The sequence below is a fragment of the Mirounga angustirostris genome, unplaced genomic scaffold (genome assembly GCF_029215605.1).
Source record: "Mirounga angustirostris isolate CCGP_5_RB_7025 unplaced genomic scaffold, mMirAng1.0.hap1 SCAF_4, whole genome shotgun sequence".
Classification (NCBI taxonomy): Eukaryota; Metazoa; Chordata; class Mammalia; order Carnivora; family Phocidae; genus Mirounga; species Mirounga angustirostris.
In genome coordinates, this window is record NW_026991712.1 from 85,968,276 (window position 1) to 85,980,336 (window position 12,061).

The 12,061-nt window shown below is 41.8% G+C and overlaps 1 protein-coding gene across 1 annotated transcript in view; it reads right to left on the reverse strand.

The window, feature by feature from the left end:
* OTUD7B (OTU deubiquitinase 7B) overlaps positions 1–11,451 on the reverse strand; it is a 53,963-nt gene extending 42,512 nt beyond the window's left edge. Inside the window, exon 1 of the mRNA XM_045896748.3 lies at positions 11,143–11,451. The gene's annotated coding sequence lies outside the window, so the exon portion shown is untranslated. The remainder of the gene's footprint in view (positions 1–11,142) is intronic.
* Between the last annotated feature and the right edge of the window lie 610 nt (positions 11,452–12,061).

Here is a 12,061-nt window from a genome sequence, read left to right on the forward strand (position 1 = left end):
AAGAGCAGGTAAGTTTTTAAAATAGATAAGAACTTGCTGTCTAAAATATTTTTGTTAGCAGCATGATATTTTCCCATTGTCTTTCTCAGTTCTTCACATGAGACTTCCTTCACATAAAGACCAAGACTTACTAGTACTAAAGGCTCAGAGTTATTAATGATTCAAAAGACAATAGTAGACCAACTCATTTAAAATGACCCTGACTTTTCAAAGAACTATTTTAGAACACAAAACTGGTATTTTCAAAGCTGAATTCTATATATGATGTTTTCCAAGCAGGTATGTGGCCTGGATACAAGTCGGATATAGTTAAGGTACCAGGGTTATAAAGACTTCTAAGCCAGGTTTTGAAGGATGAGAGGAAACAGAACCTCTTTAAATTTTTATACTTATCCCCATTCTTCCATTCCTGTTCCCCAATCCTATTCCACAATATCTGCTAACTCCCACTATCTTTGTTTTTTTGCTCTCCACTCCCGCCGCCCCCCCCCCCCCCCCACCACCACTCATCACACCCAGGGCTCCCTTAACCTAAGAACTGTTGGAGAACCATGAAGTAAGAGTCTGGTGCCAGGAGCTAGGGCTCATATCCTCATTCCTGTTAAGTCTCCAAAGAAAATCAAAGGCCACAGGTAATTTTCTCTTCCATGGTTTTCCCTACCACCAGATCTCCCTTATCAAGACTTAGAGAGGAGATATGGGGGTGGCAGGAAGTGCAGGGTGGCGGGTCATTTACTCAAAGAAACTGTATGCTCCTTAAAGCCAACTCAATCAATTGTATGTAGCTAATGACAGCAGAAGTTTTCATCATAGGCTGATTTCCCACAGTGTACTCTGGCCTACAATCCTTATACATTCCCCGACAACCATCCCCAATATATAATAAATATGTGCTGAGAGATACAAACATTTTATTAAAAACCTTGAGCTTAAGATAACTACAAAAGAAAACTGGTTCCAAATTAAAGTTCAGAAATGCATTTTAGAATTATAAATGGATTTGGGATTATCCACTTCAAAAAGGTCATGATAATGATCTACAGAATGCCAAGAGAAAATCAAGACTGGACGTATAAGGTTTAACCATACAAAACTGCCAATATTTGACTGCTTTTACCTACAAAATTGCAATTTCATATAGTTCCACTTAATATTTAATTTCTACTTGGCAGGAGAGGGAAGAGCTTCTGTGAGGCCAGAATGATGTTATATTGGGACTCTACCTTCTAGAATTAAAAGCTTCAAAATATTCTGCTGAGATACAATCTGGTTTCAATAAAAAAGGCAAGTGTTAAAAGTATACGTACATACATACATACGAATGTACAAATATGTATATTAGGCTTTCTTCTTTAGGGGCCAAAGAATTCCTGGTTCTCAGCAGTGTTTATGAAGTGAACAGAGAGGCTGCTTTTTCTCAATGCCGGTATCTCATCTCCAGTGAGGGTGTCAAGACCTTGATGACAACAGCAGAATCTGATAGCTAGTGAAATGAGTCTGGCCACAGGAGCACACTGTCTCACCAAGGCCATCACAATCAATTCCCAGGAGTTTCCTCACTGGATGATATCACCGATCAATTCCCATTTCATTTCTCAGGGAATGTTTGCTCATCTCCTGCAGGAAGTTAGTCTTGACTACTCTTGCCAGTTATGTGCATTTTATTTAATTTTCATTGCTGAGGTTTCTTTATAAGCTCTATTTTCATGGGGCCACTATCATGCTCATAATTAAACTAACAGGTCATCAATGCAAAGGATTTTTATTTTTTAATTCATTAATTAACCATTTAGTCACTATGCCTACCATGTATAAGTTACTGTGGCAAGCCCCAGGAGAGACACGAAGATAAAAGAAACTTCTCTGCTGTCAAGGAGCTCATAGTGTAGTAGAAATGGCATGCCAAGGGCACAAATAAACAAAACTACAAAAATATACAACTACGACCAGACAAGTATGAATAAAATGATAGGAGAATTCAGAAGTGGGAAAGATCATATCCTATTGGAGGTAAAAAAGAATCAGGAAAGTTTTTGTGGAAAATATGGCTTAAACTGGGACTTTAACAGGTAGGATATTTTTTAACAGGACAAGTGAAAAGGGCAATAGAGGTAAGAGGCTTAAAAATTAGATGATTAAGTGAATTAGATCTACATGTAGACACATCTGAAAAACAATGTTGAGGAAAAAATTGCAAAAGGATACATACAGTACAATTCTATTTATGTAAGATTTCCAAAACTATACGTTGTTTGTGTGTATATAATATGTATAAAACATGAAACTGAATGATAGATAGCAAATCAGGCCAGTAGTCATTTCCCAAGAGGAAAGGGGAAAGGATGCGTAGGACTTTGCTGTATCTAACATTATATCTTAAACAGAATGAGAGATCTAAGACAAATATGACAAAATGTTAACATCCATTAAATTTGGGTTACGGACTTAAAAATGTCTTGGATTTTTTTGCCCTGGACTTTTCTAAATATTCAAAGTATCTCATTATTCAAAATTTTAAGATTAAGAAAGGGCCAGGTGACTGGAAAAACAGTGGAATCATTAACCCAAAAATAATAGTCAGGAACTAGATAGTTTCCCTAAACTTTCAGGGAACACTTGGTTAGTTCAGCTCTCAACTGAACAGGATTCTTCATATCCCTCAGAGCGTGCACAGAAGGCACTCAGGAACAGGGTGGGGTGAAGGCTGACAGATAAGGACAAGAAGCAAGTTTTTACTGCCATCTTAAATCAGATATCCGAGGGGAGTGACGACCACGATCCCACACAACATAAATGCCAGTGTAACCAAGTCATCTCCCCCTCAAAAAAGCCAAGGAAACTTCCAGTTACATAGGAATTCAGATAAAGACTCACTGTGAGTAGTTATGCTATGCCTCCTCTCTCCCCCACTCTCCCCCAAACACTCACAAACAAAAACAAAATGTACCCTTGCCCACTTGACAAAGAATTAAAAATTGGCAATTCTGCTAAAGTGGACAGTTTCCAAACCAAGGCCCGTCTCTGGAGAAGACGTGGACAGAACCCAGAGAAAAGAGTAAAGAAATCACAACTCAGTTAAGTTTTGAGGAAGACTTATCAATGGAAGGTACCCATCCTTCCACATCCCCTTGTGTCCCAACTTTCCCCAGGGGAGTCTAAGAACCTCTTAAGATATCCTCCTATCCTGTCCTGTTCTTCTCCAGCAAAATGGCTAAAACACAAAACCCAAACTCTCAGTTAGCACTTTAAACCCAAACAATTTCCCTTCACAAAAACCCAATGAAGGGGCACCTGCCTGGCTCAGTCAGTAGAGCATGCAACTCTTGATCTAGATGTCATGAGTTCAAGCCCCACGTTGGGCCTAGAGCTTGCTTTAAAAAAATTTAAAAAAAAAAATGATAAAAACCCAGTAAAATTAAAAACACAGGAAAGGAAGCTTTAGAATACAAGTGTAATGATAAATCTGGTCTTTTTAGATAAATATCCTTTTTGTGGGTAACCAATTTATCCAAGCCTATTTCTTCTACCAAAGTTTCATTGGCACAATTTAAAATTAAGTTTAAAAGAAAAGAACTTGAAGGGAATTTAGCAAGAGAGATAATTACATCTGCACACTCAGTAAAACAAACACCTTGACATTCTTCTACAACTGCATCATTACCTCGATGAATAATCCTAACATCCTATTCACTCCACTCCAGGGCACCTGAGGCAGGTCAGAAGTCCCTATTCCTGAGGTACTCTCAGGGCAGATCTTCCTCAGTCAGACCTGGGAAAATGCCACTGTTCACTTCGGACTGGTAAAAAACGACAATGGGAGGGATTGTCTTCTAGCACAATGCAGTGTGGCAGAATGTAACAAACACTGGAATGGGACTTGAGAGAATCAGAGAGGTGAAATGACATTTATTAACCTCCAACCACATTATAGCCACTGGAGATTGAATTCCAGACGAAGCTATCACAAAACTACTTCTGTGATCCTGAGTAAATCTCAGGTATGCCCTTTGAAAATGAATGGGAGACTAAGAAAAAGTCCCTGTAGTTCTCTGATTCCATGAGTCTACAAACACGATCACTTAATAAGAAATGCGTTACCGTTAAGCATAATAAAGGTATTTTAAAAGCCTTTTGCTCTGTTCTTCTCCAATGTAACCCCCCTACACCACTGACAAAATAATCTTTCTACAACGTGAAATTTACATCCCCCCCCCATGCTTAAAAACCCTGAAATGCTCATCATACTGCAGCACAAACTAAAGCTGTGCATGATCAGCCTTACCTACTTCTCCAGCCTCATCCCTGCCCTCCAACCCTGTCCTTCAGCCACAATCATTACTTAAAAGTTACCTGAAGAAGTCGGGCTGTTTCGTTCCTTTAAGCTTTTGTTCATGTTGTTTTCTCAGCCTGGAGTGTACTTCTCCCTATCTTCCGTAGGGTACACCCTTAACTCATCTTTCAAGACTCATCTCAAATGTCATCTCCTCTGGGAGGCACTTTCCAACCTCTGCATGCCCAAGGCAGAACTGACCTTTAGGCCCCTACTATCCCCCCTACATTCTTCTATGGCAACAATTACCACACTTCATGACATCTATATATTTATGCATCTGTCTCCTCCCCCTGGACCCCGTAACTCCTTGCAGGTAGAAACCTTGTCTGACTCATCTGTTTCCTCAGTGCCTAAAACAGTGCTTACAAGGTAAGAGACATTCAAGGGATGTTTGCTGGCATTGGGAGGAAAGGAACAGAAAACAAGAAAGGATAAGGAAGAAGTCAATTAAGATGGCCCAAAGAGTACAGAATAGTGTTTATCACTACCACTATCTCCAGCCTTTTGCTCTTTCCCTAAACTCTAATCTTCAGAGAGCTTAGTCATTCCCTTGGCTACAGCTACCACATCCATGCTGATGAACCACAAAACCACACTTCCAAAAGTATTAACCTCTGCCTCTAACTCTCTACCAGCTTCAGGTTCATCTCTGACAAATGGATCAGCTTTCTCTTGGGCATTTCATTCCCACTTCATATCCAATACCTCTCAAATTGAACTCATCAAATTCCTCTAAAAAATGAGGAAACCTTCCTAACTTCCTTATCTCAGTGTCTCAGAAACCCAAGCTTACAATGTCATAGTCATACTTGATGGATCACTCTCCTTCATCTGCTACATCCAGTCCTCACTGACTTTAATTTTTCCTTCAAAATCTTTTTTCCCCCTCTTTCTCTCCTTATCCCACCCACCCCCCAACAACTCTAGCTCAGGTCTCATCACCTCATACACCCCAGGAGCCAATCCCCCTTCCCTCCCGGCCCACCTGTTTCCTACTATCATATATTACTATCCTCCTCAAAAATTCACAGTGGTTCACTATTTTCTATCATTTAAAATCTCAACTTATAAGCCTGCCTCTTAAGACCCCTCTAAAACATAGCTCCAAACCAACCAAACCACCTCTTCCGCTACTATTCACTGCTACTCAGGTCAGTCTCATCACTGCCCCAAGAACACCCAAGCCTGGTCCAGGCTTTTGCTTGATCGCTCTCAGCTCCAAAATGAAATGATTTTGTTGTTGTTGCTATTTGCTTCATCTTCACCCCTTGTACCTGATACAATTTTATTTTTTTCAGATCTGGAATAAGTTACAATTCCTTTGTGATAGCATTCATAACTACCTGAGTGCTTTTCTCCCCAAATACATATGGTATGAAGTCTATACTATGCAATCAATAATATAATTTCTCATTTTCTTTGTTTTATTTGCCTGGCATAATAGAGGTTCAATGGGTATTCACTCCTTCCCATACTCCTTACTCCCAACTAGACAGTAAACTCTTCAACTCAAAATCATCATTTTTCCTAGTCCTCCACAGTACCTAGCATAAAACTGAACTCAAAGCAGGTCACCAAAAATAATATAGTAATTTTTCCTATCCAAAACTATTTCTTAGAGAAATAAAAAGATAAGACATAATCCTAAAAAACACAGTTGAAAATTACCCTGAACTAAACTGTATAAATTAAGATTCCTGACTTCCACCTCTGATTTCCACTCAAAAATACTACAGTCTCCTGACTCAAGAGGTAAATAATAATCCTGTGCTCATGACATCATAAACACATAGTTTGGTAATGACTGTGAGAAGGTAGGGGGTAGGCAGGGATGAAGGAAAACAAGTCAACTGAAAGAACAAGGTTGGAAGAACAAGCATGTGATCCTTTGTTTATTAAATGTGAACACTGCTCCCCATTCCTTTTTTTTTTTTTTTTAACTGGCCATATTTTAAACAACTTTAGTTCAGGAGGAAAAAAACCTGACAGTTTTTTAGCAGAGCTACTATCTGGAAGAGCCTCTACAAAGCCCAAGTCCTCTGAAAAAGCCACCTTCATCTTCAACAATGCAACATAACACAATAGGATTCCTCCAGATATTGTGAGTAAAGACTCATTCTAACTACAACATAGGCATCATCTATAAATCACTTAGGCATAAGGCAAACAGCCCAAGTGGCCACATTGGACCTGTACAGATTTTGAAAAGAAATTGGTCTTCATTAACATCCTCATATAATCCAGTCTTAATTATCCATAAATGGATTATCCAATTTACAGGATTTCTGAGGCATAATCTTAAACCAAGTTTGACTGTTCTTCACCAACAGTATACCCTCCTCACCACCAGGTAATATAGGCTTAGAAATGCAAATTCATTTCAACATCAGTACGATCCTCAAAACATTAAAATAAATCTGGCTTAAAAAAATGATGCATTTTCAAACCAAGAAATTTTAATACTAAATTCTGAATTACTTATACTACTATACCCTACAATACCAGAGATAACTGAAAGGTAAATGCACTTAAAACATGATACTGTCCTTACCATTAAGTTCTTGAGGATAATCCAGCCACAGCCCACAGGCTATGTGAGACAGACACAAACAGAGCTCAGCATAGTGAGTAAGGTGAGTAAGGTGTGTGAATACAAAAACTTCTACAAGGAATCCTATGTCTCCTGGGTGATCCCTTTAGGCCAAGATGGTCCAGAAGAGAAACCAAAGAGTTACAGTATACCGGTGCCTGCCTGACTCCTTGCCCCTGAGTTCCTGGACCAGAAGGCTCAATACTTCTCATTAAATCCATCCTTTGTTCAAGGATCTACAATGACTCTATTGACCCTTCCATCAACACCCAACAGAGTCTGGCCTCTGAGTCCCCTCCACCCTCTTGCCTGTTCTACCCATGACTTGACCACCCACATTCTCTCCAGTCCCTCTCATTTATTCCCCCAACAAACACAACTTAGTCATTCATTCCATCACTGCACACTGTACATTCCATACTTTCTGCCTGAAGATGTTATATTTTCTTTTACTCTTAACACAGAATAGCTATTTCATTTACTTGAATGCTCACACATATTTTATAGATAAGGATGGACAAGTAAATTGTCCAAATCACATAGTCGAGACTTAACCAAGTTCTACCTAACTCCATTGGCCATGCCTCTTTATGACTCTAATCCACAGCCTCCAAGTCCATTTCAAATTTTGCTGATTCAGAAGTCTTCCCTAATTAATTTCACAGACTCTGTTACTTCCCAAGTTTCCTAGCCTTTACATATTCCATTTGTAGCCCACTGAACTTGGTTTTGTTTATATGCTGTGTCCTAATGTTAAAGCTTATAACAGTGTGCCTTCCCATTTATATACACCACCTTCCACAACCCTACCCCTGTCCCAAGAGCAAGGACACTTGTTTTTATATCTTTTCTATCTTTCCAAAGCCTGTCACTGGAGCTTGGAGACAGCTTCATCGGCAAGAGTGTTCCATCATTATTCAGCAAGGATTCCTTACTTTAAAAAAAACAAAAAAACAGAAACAGGGGCGCCTGGGTAGCTCAGTCAGTTGACCATCTGACTCTTGGTTTCAGCTCGGGTCATGATATCAGGGTTGTGAGATCGAGCCCCGCATCAGGCTCTGTGCTCAGCGTGGAGTCAGCTTGAGATTCTCTCTCCCTCTCCCCCTGCCACTCCCACTCATGCTCACACTCTCTCTCTCAAATAAATACGTGAATCTTAAAAAAAAAAAAGACAAGAAAACTGGATTCTATCATATTAAAAAATCAACTGAATTTAGGCATTCATAAAACTGCCCTGCATCCATATTCCAGTTATACAGATTTTAATTATCTGAATTTATCAGGGGCTGTTGAGAAGATTTCACAGCTCCTAAGTTTCCACAGGGAAGACACTGCTGAAGCCACACTTCAAAGCACTGTCTCAGGATCTTCCCTTAATGGGATGAATGTCTGGGGTCAAAGAGGAGGTACTCCTTACAAGGAGCCTCACAAGGATCTGCCAGGATCCTAGCATGCTTAAGCATCCTTGAGAAGCTCGAAAACTTTACAACTGGCCCTCAGTGCCCCCATAACAATCTGAAATTTTATTTTTAATACTGTTACTCCATCATGATTTACTTGGTCACATATATTGAATCTCAAACCCCAAACAACCCCTTCTGAGAAATAGGAATAGTGCTAGACTATTAGGCTGCCGTAGGCTTATTCTTACTTATTCAACTGCTTCAATTCCCACCCCATCAGGCACCAAATAATGAATGTAGGGGAAGGTGATAGAAATAAATACATTTTCTGCCTGGAAGCTCTTTTCTTTTCTTATACTCCTAACAAAGAATAACTACTTCATTTGCTTGGATGCTCATACATATTTTATAAATAAGGATGGAGAAGTAAATTGTCCAAGGTCACATAGTAAATGCCATAATCAAGATTTGAACCAAGTTCTATTTAACTCCATAGCTCATGCCTCTTTATGACTCTAATCCACAGCCTCCAATTTTGCTGATTCTGAAATCTTCCTTAATTTATCTCATTGATATAAATAGAATTTCCCAGACATCACTAATATTGGCATCAACCGACACACAAATTAAAACAATTATTAATAGTCAACAGACTCTGGGAAGGCGTTTCTGATTTTTAAAAATTTGGTTTTACCCTCCAAATTAAATCTTTTTTCAACAGCGGTCCCCAGAAGTAGGAGATTAAGGAAGTAAAGCTTCAGGAATATTTCCAAGTTGTTGGTGACCTAACTCCACCAAGTCCAACTAACAATTACCATTCATTACTGTTCAGCCTGCCTTATACAAGTCAGCAGACAGCCATTTCCCTGGCAAAGGTTTACATTTTTTTTTCCACAAAGGAGTCTCTGGCATTAAATGAAAGGGATAAGTCAAGTCAGGCAAAAACAAAAAATTAGTAACAGTTTGGAAATTATCTTCCTTCCATCTTTCCTTCCTGTTTGGATGCTTAATGCCCAAAGTGGATTTCTGTTCAATTCTAAATTATTCATGTTAATGGATAATCGTCAGCAGAAAGGTGCTGATAATCCAAAATGGAAAAAAAGTGGAAAAATAATCTATTTCAGTTTTGGAAGATCTTTTCAGCATATTTACCTTCTCAATTATTCCTAGCATGAGCTAACACTTGTATTCATTTGCGATCACTAAGTACATAGTAACTGGCCACTTACTCAGGGAGGTGCTCTGCGGCATGCGGGGTAGCTAGTGGAAATTAGAACAAGACTGGTATTCACACTCCAGATGAGCAACATCAATTTCATTTATTTTACAGTGCTGTTCAGCCTTCAAAATATCAATAGACTAGCACAGCAGGTTGGCTCCCAAACTTTAAAAGAACTGTTCAGAAGAACAATGAGGACAAAGAGTATAATTGTTTGCCTATAATGTATTCATTTGTAAATTATGCACAGCAAATGGTTAATTAGAAGTCTGAGTGTCCCTAGTCACCCAGCATAAGTTCCTGCTGTCTTCTCCACCCCAACAGGAATGCAGTCTCGTTCACTAGGAAAGAAATTTTCTAAATGTTTTTCAAAAATCTGGGATTTGCTATCTATCTTTTTGGACTAGCCTTACCACTACCTCTTCTTGTCCTTTTCTACCTTAGAAATAGATTCTGAAAGACAAAGGGATCCAACCTCCTCAAGGACCTCCTAAATATACAGTATGACAAGCCAAAGACTGAAAAATTACCAGCTTCTGGTTGTTCTCAAAAACATTTTACACAGTTATAAAAATATGAGAAAAAAAAAAAAGTCAAAGTCCTGCTAATTCTTGCTTTTGCATTTATGAAAAGGAACCCCCCTGAAAAGTGTGGGGGAGACTCTTTTACATAAAATTTCACCAGTCCACTTCTTTCAACTTAATTTCTGTATCTGTATTGTGCCCAGAGGAACCGCCTAGGTTAGACAGACTACCTAGACGAGAGGGAGGGAGTGGGGGAGGGAGACGGAAAAAGACTCAGGGAGACTCAGGGAGACTCAGAGAGACTCAGAGCTCTGGTCCCTGTGAGCCGACAAGCTAAAAATACGCCGGCCCAGTAAACAAATCCCATTCCATCCCGACCGGAGCCACACCGTTAACCTAGTAATTATGAGAAGAGGAGTGAGATCACGCAGACCCCGGCTTACTCATCAGCAGCTTCTAAAGTTTCCATCGGCTCATGGCAACTTTTCTTTTTTCTAAAGTTCATAAGCCTGCCCTAGAATCAATCTCCCTCTCTCTCACACACATACACACACACACACTTTTTCGCTCCCTTCCTCCATTACTGGGCGCACCTCAGTTTGGCTACCTATAGGGGAGAACAAGCTTGTTTTCTTTTCGTTGTACTTTTATACTGAGACTTTACAATGAACTTTATCCCACTATGGGGGTAGGACGGGCGGGGGGTAGCCTGCACTCTGAACCACCTTAAAACTCCACCACCCCTCCCCGAAAGTCTCGCTGACAAGGGGGGGACCGTCCAAACTGCCCAGCACAGCTCAGGAAGGGAGGCCGGGAACTGGGGGGGGGGGGGGGGGGGGGGCTAGGAACGCGGGACGCAGGTGAAAGGGAGGAGTAACGGGGAAAAGGTCTGGGCGAAGCAAGGCACAGTCGGGGCGTGGAGGGGGTGCCGGGAGGCAGTGGCTCTGGGAGAAATATAATCAGAAAGGAGAAGGGGGACAGTGGAGATCAGAGGGTCAGAGTTTGGGAGTCTGAAGAGGCGGGAGGGACGGGAGCAGACGGGGGGAGGGTGACAGGGCAGGGGGCTCCGTTACCCTCGCGGCTCCCGGGGCAAGGCCCTAGGCCGGGGCGGAGCGCGGGGCCCGGCCGCCTCTCCTCATTCCTCGGCTGTGACCCCGGGGTCCGGCTGGCCCCTCCCCCGACGACGATGGAGGCGGAGGCGGTGGCGGAGACTGCGACCGCGGCTGTTGCTCCGCACAGGATCAGGAGCTGGAGCCAGACGGCACTGATCACGACTGGCCTCCCCCAGTGGCTTTTTGCCTGCTCCACACCCCGTCGCCACTCCGACTCAGGCGGCTGGTTCAGGATCGGTGGCTTTCGGCCGTCCGGCCGGAAACTAGCGCCAGTTTCCGGCCGGAGCGGGTTGGTGGTGACACCTAAGCCTCCCCCCCCCCCCCCCCAGGCCTCCTCCTGCCGGCCCCGCCCCGCCCCGCCCCGCCCCGTAGCAGCCCCGCCTTTAGCGCCGCTCCCCTGGCTGCGGCCGGTTTGGCGCCTGCCCTGCGCGTGACCCCGTGTTTTCCTGGCCAGTGTTCTTAAGGCCTCTGATCTGGAGAGTTCTTGAACCGAAGCTGGAGGGGTACAGAGGGGGCTCTTGAGACTTTGAGGTAGGGTCAGTTGGCTCTAGCCCTTTGGGAAGAAGCAGAAAAAGGCGGGCAATTCTGGAAAAGTGAGGGGTGAAAATACTTTCGAATGAGAAGACTGAAATTCTAGTTACTCTTCGCGGTCATTCTAGACTGACCAGAGGAAAATTAACAATGCTTCTCCCAGACCGAGTCTCCACCGGTTTTGCAGTCTTCTAACGTCACTCATGAAGCGAACATACCCTTCTCTGTTAACACTCAATATTTACTTGCATAATGATGACATGTATGCCTTAGCCCAATCGAAAAAAGTTAAGTATCGCTGTTTTTATTAATGCCTTTTAACAGCATTACAGCATAATTCAATTCAAAT